General features: G+C 44.1%; 1 protein-coding gene and 1 pseudogene across 6 annotated transcripts in view; both read left to right on the plus strand.

Moving 5' to 3' along the window:
• CACNA1E (calcium voltage-gated channel subunit alpha1 E) overlaps positions 1-12,547 on the plus strand; it is a 422,025-nt gene that overhangs the window by 134,848 nt on the left and 274,630 nt on the right. The window lies entirely within an intron of this gene.
• LOC143681859 (U6 spliceosomal RNA) lies at positions 109-209 on the plus strand (annotated as a pseudogene).

Consider the following 12,547-nt stretch of genomic DNA (forward strand, 5'->3'; position numbering starts at 1 on the left):
AGGCTTCTGTTGAATTTTGAAAAAGATCTTGAAGAAGATGATAACCATGCATTTCCAAAATGCAATATGATTATGCTATTCCTTGCTTTAAATCCTTCAAAGTGAAGTGCTTGCTTCTGCAGCATATGCTAAAATTGGAACAATACAGAGAAGATTAGCATGTCCCTGCGCAAGAATGACACACAGTTCGTGAAGTGTTCCATATTTAAAAACAACAACAATAACAACAAAAACCTTTCGATGATTTGCTGTTGTCTGCAGCAGAATCTAAGAGCCATTGAAGTTCTTTCCTGACCTGACCACATGCATGCTGCCTTCTGGCTATGCTGGAGTACTTGCAGTTCTGTTAAATGAGTGTGTTTTCAGGCCTTCTCCCTTTTGATCATGCACTTTTGCCTGCTATTATACCATCCTTGTCATCCATCTGGCTCGTATCTGACCAACTAAGTGACTGTGCTTTTTCCTCATTTCCCTCCACCTTCCCTTCATCCTAGCCAGGCTCACACTAAACTTTATTCCCACAGTTGACGTTATTTGTACCTCTTCTACTAGATGTCCTCCACTATACGGGAGCTCACTGAGGCCTTGAGAACTTTGAATTCCTTGTGTGCTTAGCGCTTAGTCATGCAGCAGATATTGCTGAATAGAACAGGTGAGTGATTGAACAAGCTAATGAATGAATGAATGAATGAATGGTGGATATGAAAAGGAGGAATATTTAGAGAAGCAGGAAGAGTATTTCAAGGATGTTCTTAAGGTCAAAAGAAGAAATGCCAGGTTTATCTTATCTCTGTCCCCATGGGAGGAAGACTATTCATTCCCAATACCCTCCCCTTTCCTTGAATCATGCCTGTAACATTTAATAGTCTTGTAGACAAGCTGGGGCCTCCGTCCCATGTGCCCTACAATGTCTGATTCCCACTAAAGCCTCATTTAAGCTGAGCGAAAGCAGCCTGAAAAAAAGATAAGCTTTTTTCTTAGTTAATAGAAATCCTTCCTTAGAGAAATAACCTCTGAATATTAGATATAAAACCACGACATGACTGAATGGATAAGGCTCCTATTAAAATTCATTTCTCCACAGGCATATAGACCGAATCTAGACTTTGCTTCCCATTGAGAACTGATGTACACCGAGACTAAATCATTTAACCTAATGTTTTAAGTGAAAATAGGAGAGAGTTGAAATCAGAAACCAGGATGTCCTACAACAAATACAAAATTTTCCTGTTTGGTCTATATCCTCCTTGTCAGCATTATCAACAGATATTTAAAGAACACCTACTATGAGCTCAGTGTCCTGTTGTATTCTGGTGGGTGATACAATGCACAGTTAGTGTCTTTGGGTTGTTTATAATGAGAGAGATAGGGTATTCACAAAATCCCTGTAAAAAGTTTCCTAGGTACCTTCTGGAGTTGATCATAATTATGCACATATGCCCAATAAAAATCAGATGCTTTTGATTGGGTGCCTCTCCATCCGGCTTTGTGTGTATCCTCATCTCCCAAAACATGGCATTTCCCTATGTTTATACCATAATCTTTATGATCTATGGCAAAATGGTGTGTTATATGGTTTTACGTATGTTTGATTTTTTATGATGCGTGGGTCCTAAGATTGAGGTTTTAGCAAAAAGATTATACTTCCACTTTGACAGGAGCTGAGGCTTTATACCTATTATTCTGTTGCTGTAACAGCAGCAACTAAAAGTACATCCTAAAAAGAGATGGAGGGAACTTCTAAGGAGCAGGGTTTTAGGAACTAGAGGTACAAAGAGTTATGAGTTTTCCAATTAGATAGGTGGACAATGAAAAAAATAAGGAAGGGAGGCATGATTTTACAGTTTAGTAGTAGCAGGATTGTTGAGAGCAGATTTCAGAAATAAATTGATGCTCATCACCCAGATTCTTAAGAAAAGCCTAATTATCTAATGAACAGTTCCAGTCCTGTGTTCTGAAAAGCTGGGTTTCTGGGTGTTCTAGTTTGCTAGCTGCTGGAATGCAACACACCAGAGATGGATTGGCTTTTAATAAAAGGGGATTTATTTTGTTGGTTCTTCAGAGGAAAGGCAGCTAACTTTCCACTGAAGTTCTTTCTTATGTGGAAGGCACAGGATGATCTCTGCTGGTCTTTTCTCCAGGCCTCTGGGTTCCAACAACTTTCCCCGGGGTGACTTCTTTCTGCATCTCCAAAGGCCTGGGCTGAGCTGCAAGTGCTGAGATGAGGAATGCCGAGCTGCTAGGCTGTGCTACGTTGTGATCTCTCATTTAAGCACCAGCCAATTAAGTCAAACGTCACTCATTGCAGCAGACACGCCTCCTAGCCGACTGCAGATGTAATTAGCAACCATTGGCTTATGTCCGCAGCAACAAGACTAGGTATGCTCACCTGGCCAAGTTGACAACTGAATCTAACTAACACACTGGGCAAGCTGCAGTGCTTAGCACCAGCTACACAAGGGGTGTGAACATGCTCACACTGAGCAGAGGAACACATGCTAAGTTCTGACCTGCAAAGGCTCGTCTTTTTGAGTTATATATCCTTAAAGAAATATCAGGGAGCCCATTTGTGCAGATGAAAAGAAAAACAACAGTGCATAGTGGCGTGACCTCTGGAGACAGACTGCCTGGGTTCAAATCCCAGCTCTGTCTCTTACTAGTAGAGGGTTTCCCACCTCCTGATCTTCACATCCTTGTGTAGGTCCTTCCCACACTGTATCAAGGTTGGTCTTTATGCTCAGGAGAACATGATGGATGTGAAGATGTGACTTTGAGGCTAGCTCATAAGACTCAGCCACTTCTGCCTTGCTGTCTTAGATTACTTGCTCTAGGGAAAGATAGCTGTGTTTCTTAAGGACACTCAAGGAACCCAAAGGAGAAGTCCATGTGGAAAGAACCAAGGACTCCTGCCAACAGCTATGTGAGTGAGCCACCTGAGAAGCCCAGAACCTTCAGATAATGGTGGCCCCAGCTGACATCTTGATTGCAGCCTCATGAGAGATACTGAGCCAGAACCCCCAGCTAAGCCACTCTCTGATGCCTGCTGCACTGTGTGAGATAATAAACACTTGTTGCTCTAAGCCACTGAATTTTGCTGTGCAACTATAGATAGCTCAATTAAAAGACTTTGTAAAGAACTAGTTTAAAAAATATTGTGGACAACAGACTTGATTTGGTGAAGAAAATAGTGGCATATGCTTTTAATTTCTTTCACAGTATTTTTAAAGTAATGTTTCCCAAAATAACTTCTATGGAATGCTGATCTATAGAAGTCCTGCAAGATGCCCCATTTAAAAGGGGTTTGATACTTGTATAAGGTTAGGAAATGCTGGATACTAGATCCCCTTCTCAATAATTTACAGTTTTCATAAAGCATATTAAAGAATGTGAAAAGTCCTGACAAGGGACCTTTTGTTTAGTTCAATGTTTCACAAACTTACATTACCAAGGAATTTCTTTATAAAATAAAGCTTGGTAAAATATTGGGGAACAACCCATAAGAAACATTGTTCTGCGGTATTGATTGTCAGACTTGGAATGTGTACAGAGTCTCCTAGAAATCTTGGTAGAACACAGATTGCTGGGCCCCACTCCCAGAATTTCCAGTTGAGAAGATCTGGGGTAGGGCCTGAGAATTTGCATTTCTAATGAGAGCTAGTAAGATCCCTTTGCTGCTGCTGCTGCTGCTGCTGCTGCTGGGGTGGGAGCACTTCAATAGGGAACCAGGCTCTTTGTTAAAAGCTTTAAGGAATGAGCATGCAACTGACATGACAAGGAATTCAACATCATTAGTCACTAGGGAAATGCAAATCAAAACCACAATGCCGCACCATTTTACAACCACTAGGATGGTTATAATTGAAAAGGTGGACAACAACAGGTGTTGATGATGATATGTAGAAATTGGAACCCTCATACATTGCTGGTGGGAAAGAGAAGTGGTATAACCATTTTGGAAAATAGTTGAACAGTTCCTCAAAATGTTAAACATGTAGCTACCATATAACCCAGCAATTTCACTCCTAGGTATTAAATGTCTAAGAGAATTGAAAACATATGTCTACACAAAAACTTGTAGCAGCATTATAATAGCAGCATTATAATAGCCAAAAAGTGGAAACAGCCCAACTGACCGCCAACTGATGAGTGGATAAACAAAGTGTGGTATATCCGCACAATGGAATATTATTTGCAATAGAAAGGAATGAAGTACTGAGACATGCTACAACAAGCATGAATCTGGAAAACATTTTGCTGAGTAAAAGAAGCCTGTCACAAAAGACCACATTTGATATGATTCAATTAATATGAAATGTCCAAAACAGAAAAATCCTCGGAGGCAGAAAGTACAATTTCTTTGCCAAAGGCTGGGGAAAGGGGACATGGGCTCTGACTAATGATTACTTTTTTGGGGTAATGAAAATTAGATATTGATGATGATTGCACAACTCTGTGAATTGTACTCTTTAAAAGGGTGAATTTTATGGCATGTCAGTTATATCTCAGTAAAGCTGTTACAAAAAAATGAGCATAGCCTCTAAATTAGGACAGCAACAAAAATACAAATATCCAACTACTGTGTACATTGTAACTCTATTATAATCTACAGGGTGCCAAAGACTTCCCTCAAACAGTGACAGGAGTGGCTGTACAAACAGAAAATTTAGTTATGGCCCTTTAGCTCTCTTCTCTCCTGCCTTCCCTCCTGTGAAAATAATAAATGTTTTTGTTGTTTCAACGTGACTCTGAGTGAGTGGTGGGAGGGATGGGGAAGCAGCCTGCTGGCCCTGGACTGTTTTGTAAATGGAGAGTATAAGACCTGCCTCAGACCTGTCATCCACAGTAAATGGTGGAAAACAGTTGAAAGAGTTACCCTTCCCAGGGTTGATTTGTTTGCTTTGCATTTTATTTGTTTGTTTTGCATTTTAAGAAGGCTTGTAGTTTTAACCTGGAAAAAATGCCTGCCAGAGCTCTAGTCTACATCAGAATGACTGGGGTTCTTGTTTAAAATGCAGAAATTCTGACTTTCTCCCAGAAAGTCAGGAATCTACATGTTAAGCAATAATCCAGGTAATTCTGATGCAGGTGGTTCATGGACCACATTTGAAAAAAAAAATGAGCTAGAAAAACACTCAACTATGTTGGGAGAGTACTTAAATATGCTGGGGGTTGATATCACCAACCGCAGGACACTGGTTCCTCTGGGAAAGAGGGACAGAAAATTGAAGGTGGGGTAGAGCCACACCTGTATCTGGAATGTTCATATCTTATAGGAAATAAGTCCAAAGAATATGAAGAGTTATCTCAGGCGAGGTATGGGACTATGTACATTGTGTCCTTTATGTTGCTTTTTGAATTGGCCAAACTATTTCATAATGAAAGCTTAGATAGATATTTTGAAATCTTTGGAATTTTAGGTTTTAGGGCCATTTCAGGGCCTCCGCATGTTGAGGAGGAAAGGAGAGCATTCTGGAGGCTGAGACTCTGTTTCCTGCAGTGTGTAGCTTATGGCGGGCACCAGTACTCCTCTCTCACAGGCCTCCTGGGTGTAACTAGTCCTGGCTGACACAGGCTGTCAATAGGGGCAGGATACAGGGCAGAATTTCCACTGAGAGAACACAAAAGGGGAGAAACAAGGAAACCACAGCCTGCCTGCTTTGTCCCAGAGACTTCTCTGCTTTCGGGAGGATTCCCTGTTTGGATCACAGTAGCTCCATGAGTTATCTCCTTCCTTTACTTCCATAGTTTTCAAGATCCCTTGACTTTTCTGGTGCTTCCAGGGAGAGGAATTTCTGTTTCTTGGCCAAACCTAAGTCAGGGACCCTCAGTCCCTGAGTTAGGTTTTCCTTGCTGTTTTCTTCACATATATTCTTTCCTCGGTTGCCTTTAGATGTGCGAATGGGGTCGCACATCTAAAGGCACCAAATAATCCTCCAGAGGTGCCTGCCTGCCTGGGGTAGGGGCATATTGGAGGCTCTGAGTGGACTTGGAAGTGATGGGGAAGCAGCTGGCGAGCCCGAGACGGTTTTGTAAATGGAGAGTACACGTCCAGCAGACACAAAGCTTGGTTTGGAAGGAGATGTATGCCAAGTCATCAAGTTTTAAAGCAGCTCTGGGCCAACTGGGAAGCCTGCCAGTGTGTGCCATTGCCGAGGAAGAGGGAGGTCTGGCAGAAAGAGCCCTGTCCTGAGAGTTGGGAGACTCAAGCTCTTGCCAAATTCTTCCTTCCTTGAACCTCTGCCCTCCTGTCTAAGAGCAGGCAGTGCCCTCCATCTACCTCTTGGTGTGATGAGAATGAATCAAGGCTTGCAGAAGACTGATGATTTTTGTTTTTACATGGGCAGGCAGCGGAACTCAAACCCAGGTCTCCAGCTTGGCAGGTGAGAACTCTGCCACTGAGCCACTGTTGCCCATCCAAGACTGATGATTTTTAATCATATACTTGCTGCAATGCCTGACTGTTGCTGTTATGGATTGAATTTTGTCCTCCCTAAAGACATTTTTGAGGCCTCACCTCTCAGTTCTGTGCATGTGAGCTTATTTGTAAATAGAATCTTTGAAAATATTATTGATTAAGATGAGGTCAAACTGGATTAGGGTGGGCCCTAATCTCATATGACTGGTGTCCTTATAAGGAGTGGGAATTTCAATACAGACAAAGACAACGAGATGGCCACATGATGGGGGCAGAGGTGGGATTACACACCACAAACTAGGGAGCACAATTGATTGCCAGCCACCCTCCGGAAACTGGGAAGAGGCATGAGACTCTCCCCCTTAAGAGGGAGGCTGGCCCTGCCAACACCTTGATTTGGGACGTCTGTCCTCCAGAACCATGAGATAAAAATTTCTGTTGTGGTAAATTTGTTTACAGCAACCCTGGCAAAGTAAGATACCCACCAACCTGCCTCCTTCCTCTCCAATTTCCTGCTGCCATTGGTCTCTCCACAAAAGCTCCTTGCTGGGCTCGCCTTCTGTTTTCTATCTCAGACCTTCCCTTTCCCCTCCCAGAAATACCCCCTTCTATGTTTGATGATTTTTAAGGTTTTTCAGATTACCTGAGGGACTGTTGGAGGCTCATGGTAAGAGGGGGTCCTCAATGAATAGACAACGACTAGCTCTCCATTTTGTGCCAAGCACTGTGCTAGCTGCTGTGGGCCGTGCAGTGTGCACTTGGCGTCTTCTCCATTTTAAGAAGACAATAGATACAGTGCACTCATCAGATCCTCTTCTGCCTCTTCATGTAATTGGCCCATCTTGTGGAACTTGAGCTGCTCTGGGCATGAGTGTGGGGCAGTGTAGCAGACCCTGGGGATTTGAGGTTGGGCATCAGCCTGGGGTCAGAAGTGGGGAGGAGGGATTCTGTTCATTGCCCTTCTGCATTCTTCATACTGAATATTTCCCAATTCCTGTCTGTCCTTTTAAAACAAGTAATCTGTTCTTCCCTTCAGTGTCATTTTCCCAACCACGGCTCAGGCCCTCATCACTCATAAATTGAATTTCATGGCTCCTTGGTTGGCCTCTTGCCTTCATTCCCTCCCCAGTTTCAGCCTGCTGGACTGTCATGAGAATCTTCCTAAAGCCCTTGCTGCAGCAAGGCGTATCTCTGATGAGAGCCTAGAATTACTTCCTATTTTCTTTTGCCCGAAGTCTGACCTCTTCTGCATGGACTTGGAAGCCTTCCTCAGGTTCTGTGATGCTGCCTTTACATGTTCCCACCACTGCCCTGCCCCCCCCCCCCAACTGTAGCTAGCTGCTTAGCTCTCCATTACCCTAGAGACTTTCACATTCCAGCTTATGATCTGCCCTCATCTGAAATCCCTCTGTTCTCCTTCCTTTTTCACATCCTGTATTCCCTTCTAGTCTCTCCCCCCTCTTGAAGCCTTCCACGATGACCTCACAAGTCCTTCTGCATTCAGAAGCACAGCTCATTAGAATTGGAAGGGACTTTGGAGATCCCTGAGATCAGTTTCTATCCAGAGACCCTGAGAGGTGAAGTGGCTTGCCTGTGACTACATTATTCCAAAAACCAGGCCTCTTGGTTCCTGGTCCAGTGCACCTCCTGTCTCACTGTGCTGCTTAATGATGTAGAGGAAGTGTTCTCGCCCACAGCTAACCGGGATACTGTCATCCATAGCAAAGGATGCAGTGGAAGTAAATAACAATGTTTGTGGAGGTTTTTTTATTCATGCTTTTGCCATGCAATTAGCACTTTATTATAGCCTGTTCTCATTCTTATTGTCAGTTCCACACATTGAGCCCTTTTTATATCAGAATACAACACCGCCTTGTTGACTAATTATTTTTTGCATAGAAGTCAAAACTGTCTTAAATATGTTTGTAGCCTATAGCATCTTGTACAGTTCTGGGCATGGAGTGGAACTTGTTAGCTACCTGCTAATGTACTGAATTCCAAGGACAATCCCAGACAAGGCTCCTGGTTGAGCTATTAGTTGTAGTGAGGACCTGCCCACCCACACCATTGTTGGAATTGCCTTAGTTCTTGATGGGAGGCTTCCCAGAGCCTCTGGCTGGAATAAGTTAATGCCCTCCCCTCTGTTCTCATCGCGCTTTGTTAGTACCTTTATTGTCGCCCATATCATGTGGAGAATTATGAACAGCCCCCCATCTCCTCCTGGATTTTGAGTTTCTGGAGACAAGAAGAAGTTTTTCTTTGTATGGCCCATAGATCCCAACAGTTTCTTTCACATGGTTGTGTTCAATACATGGTTGTTCAATTGAACATTATGAATAATTACAGTTGACAACATCTTGTCCACATGGGGTTTAACTGCACAGCCCAGGGCTTCCTTCCATACTGTGGCCAAACCCTAGGCTGGGACTCAGGCCAGGCTGGGAGGACTTGGGATGGCTTCCAGATGGGCAGAGATAGCCGTGAGTCTCTATGTGTCTCCAGCCGCATTTCAAGGCCAAATATACAATAAATTATTTTGGTCTTATCCATTATATTGAGTTGGCCAAACCTCTTCCTTCCTCCATAAACCCAGATAATGAAGAGATGACATTTTTATTGTTTACTCTGTGGCATAGAGAATAAAGCAAGTTTCCAGGTAGCAAGGCACAGGCAGCATTCTCCATCCACCCAAACTGAAACCCTCTGGGAAGGAAAAGTGTGTCTGGGGGAAACAGAAAGGAGAGACCTGACAGAAAGATGAGACATTCTTCCTTGACTGCAGGCCCCTAAGAGCTGGATGATCTAACTTTATTTTACAAATAAATTCAGCTAAAAGAAAGAAAATGAGCCTGAGGTCACAGGGGTGCTAAAGGACTAGGGTCAATACCAGCAGAAAGAACTCTGGACTCCTGGGCCATTGTTCTGGCCCCCTGCTATGGTCTTTCTTAATGCCATAGCTACATCATGTTGTTAAGAGAAATGTCAGACGATTGGATTGTCAAGCAGTGCTTTGAGGTCATTAAGAAAGGAACAGAAGTGGGTGGGTTAGAATGGGAGTGTATCAATCACCGAGAGGCTAGAGAGAGAAGGGAGGAAGACAGGCTGAAGAGAGAGGGGTCCATAGTATTTGCTTCTGACTCAGGATACTTTCTCTCTCTGGAGAGAATAATAAGTAAGATAAATAAGAGAAGGCCCAAATCGTGTGATAAATCAGCAGGAGTGGATAGGTGTAGATACAACATTTCACTTCCAGGCTGCTTTCAGAGTCACTTATCTTTTTCCCTTATATTTTACTGCTCTAATTTTTTAGAGTTTTCTGGAAACTTCTGGGGATTGTACATTCCCAAGGGGGGAAGAAAAGAGAGAGAAAGTTGCCCTTGGGTTCCCAGTATGCTTGCTGGAAGAGGGGTTTTGGCAAAAGGAGGTATTGCTAGTGGAGCCCCAGGGCCCTGGGCATGCATCTTCTCGTGGGTGGAGGGGGAGTAGAAAATAATGATTAAATTTTTAAAAAAATCCCTAAATAAGTAGATCCATAGTCCTAAATAAATAACAAATTGGAAAAAGGGAATTATAAACCCTGAATTAGGGTTCTATAACTGAGTAACTTATGAACCAGATAACAGATCTGTGGCTTTCCAGGAATTCATATGAGGGAGACCTGGGTTTATACAGTTTGAGTAATGTTATCTTAGTTTGCTTCAGTAGAAATTTAGGGTCCAAATAAAAGGCAGTAATAGTATGCGTGTACATGTGTTCTCTTGGCTTCGCTGCACCTCTAAATAGTGTACTGTAGGAGGGATCCTGACCATCTCTCTGGAATGCCTTCCAAGGGGTGAGGCAGGACAGTGTGGGGGCTTTTTGGGTGATGTTTTCAAGTGCTTCGTAAATGTCAAGCCGGTGATAAGTTCTGGGGACACAAATGTGGATGACACAGCCTCTCCCTGCAGGATTCAGAACATCTTGAGAAATTTACAATAAGAATGTTGAAACCTGTAAGAGAGGAAAGTCCAAGGTGCTCCGGGAGCCTTGCAGAGGAGCCGTCTAGATCTGCCTGGAGGATTGGGAAGGGGCCCTTCAATGAGCCATTCCTGAGTGGAGACCTATCAGAAGGGGATCATCATCTCTTATCCCCAGAGCTCTTACATATGGACAGAGAGGGAACACAAACAAAGGCACAAAGGCAGCGGCAAACATGCTGTATTTGGGGAATGGCGGGGATGTGGTGTGCAGTGGCTGGAGTGTAGAGAGCAGGGGAAAATGTGGTTCCAGATGTAGATGAACAGGCTGGCAAGAACATCAGGGTGTGTGGCTACGATAACATGTTTGATTTTATTATGAAGGCAACAGAGGGTCATTGAAGGGTTTAACACAAGAGAGTGATAGAATCTCTGTACAGATGGACCTTTCAACCCTCACAGGCTTGGATTCTTGTCATGGTAGGTGTTTGTGTGCATGTCTGGGGAAAAGGTGATTCAGGAGGACATGGTAAGGCTAGAGTCAGGGACCACTTAGGAGGCTGTATTTGGCATGTTTTACTATCCAGAAAAAAATGAGGGTTTGAATCCAGACCAAAGAGTAGGCACAGATATAAGAGTTATTTAGGGATCTTTAAATTTGAGGGGAGAGAGAAAGGGATGAATCCAAGATGAATCCCAGATTTGGGGGATGGTAGCTTCCTTCACGGAGAGATTATCAAACAGCAGTGAGGAGTGGTCTGGAGTTGGAGGGGCCTGTGGATGACTCTGGCTTTGTTGGGTTGGATGTGCCTTTTGGACCAGTGGGCAGAGAGCTCTGGTAGAAAGGCTATTATATGGTCTGGGGCTCAGGACAGGGGTCTGAGTTGACGTCTGGCATTCATCAGTATATGGTTGGCAATTGAAGCATGGGTCAGATTGTAGCAGCAGAGTGGGCCGAGAGAGAAGAGAAGCAGCCATGGACAGTCTCAGGGGACTCCTGCATAAAGGTATTTGGGAAGTTTGGGCAACCTGAGATGGAGACGGAGTGGTCAGAAAGGGAGGAGCAGATTATTAGAGACTATTAGCAGGGAATTGAGGGAAGAAGGGAATGGTTAGTGGGGTCAAAGGTGAGGTACCTTTTGTTTGAGAAACCATGACACTTCCTATTTTCTTGCTGGAAACAAGTACCTGTTCTTTGCGGCTGGCAGTTACACACAGGGGCCCTGCCCTGGTGGAATGGGATTGTCACTGCTTTGTCTTAGATTCCATCCAAAGTCCCTTCTGATTCCAGGCTTTTGCCAAATAGCAGGGAACAGTCATTCTTGGGCAGTTTGTGCTGAGAGGAAGAGGGGTGCGAGATTAGTGCCTTAATTTTAGCAAGATTCTGGAGCTCCTTGGAAGGCAAGCTTTACAGAAATAGAAAGTATTATTATTATTACATCCTCATGCTGTATCAGCGCCAAACATTGGAGTTCTCAATACTGTATTTCTTTGGGCTTTGGAGGGGTGGAGAAGAACGGGACATTTAGGTTGCTAAGTGATTGTGCTTCTAAAAATAATGAAATTCCCCAGTGGCTCCTTCTGTGTTTTGGGGGGTATAGTAAGAGGATGCCAAGGTCGAATTATGGATGACAGGCTGTATCTCGTGGTGGTCTCAGGGCAGCCTGTTGGGGACGGACAAGATAAACTCTCCCTCTCTGGTCCCTGTATCTGCATCCCCTCTGGGCCCACTACTTTGGGAAATTGCAGGAAAAACTGGGCCTCCCCCTGGTTGAATTGAAGAGCTTTGCTGAGGTAGTCAGCCCCAGTGGTTGCTATGGTGATGGTGGGTGGCTGGGGGGAGGTAGCGATGCAGTGTTGGGCCTGTGAGACTGAGGTCCCCATGCAGACTGCTTGGAGCCCTGGCTCCTGATGCTCTCAGTTTCTTTAGGATTCCTGAGGGTCACTTACTTGCAGCAATGTTGAAATCTTCAGACAGGCCCGCCAGCTCAGCCAGCTGAATCCTTCATTTTGTTAAAGATGCATCTCACTGCAGAAACTTTGGCGGTGGTCATAGGGGTAGAAGTGCCACAGGGATCTTGAGGGGCAAGAGTGTGGGCAGGATAGCTCTGCAGGGGAGAGGGGTAGGCTCAGAGACTCTGAGAATTTAAAGTGGCCTTCAAGATAATCTTGGTCA

The sequence above is a fragment of the Tamandua tetradactyla genome, chromosome 4 (assembly GCF_023851605.1).
Source record: "Tamandua tetradactyla isolate mTamTet1 chromosome 4, mTamTet1.pri, whole genome shotgun sequence".
In the NCBI taxonomy this organism is placed as follows: Eukaryota; Metazoa; Chordata; class Mammalia; order Pilosa; family Myrmecophagidae; genus Tamandua; species Tamandua tetradactyla.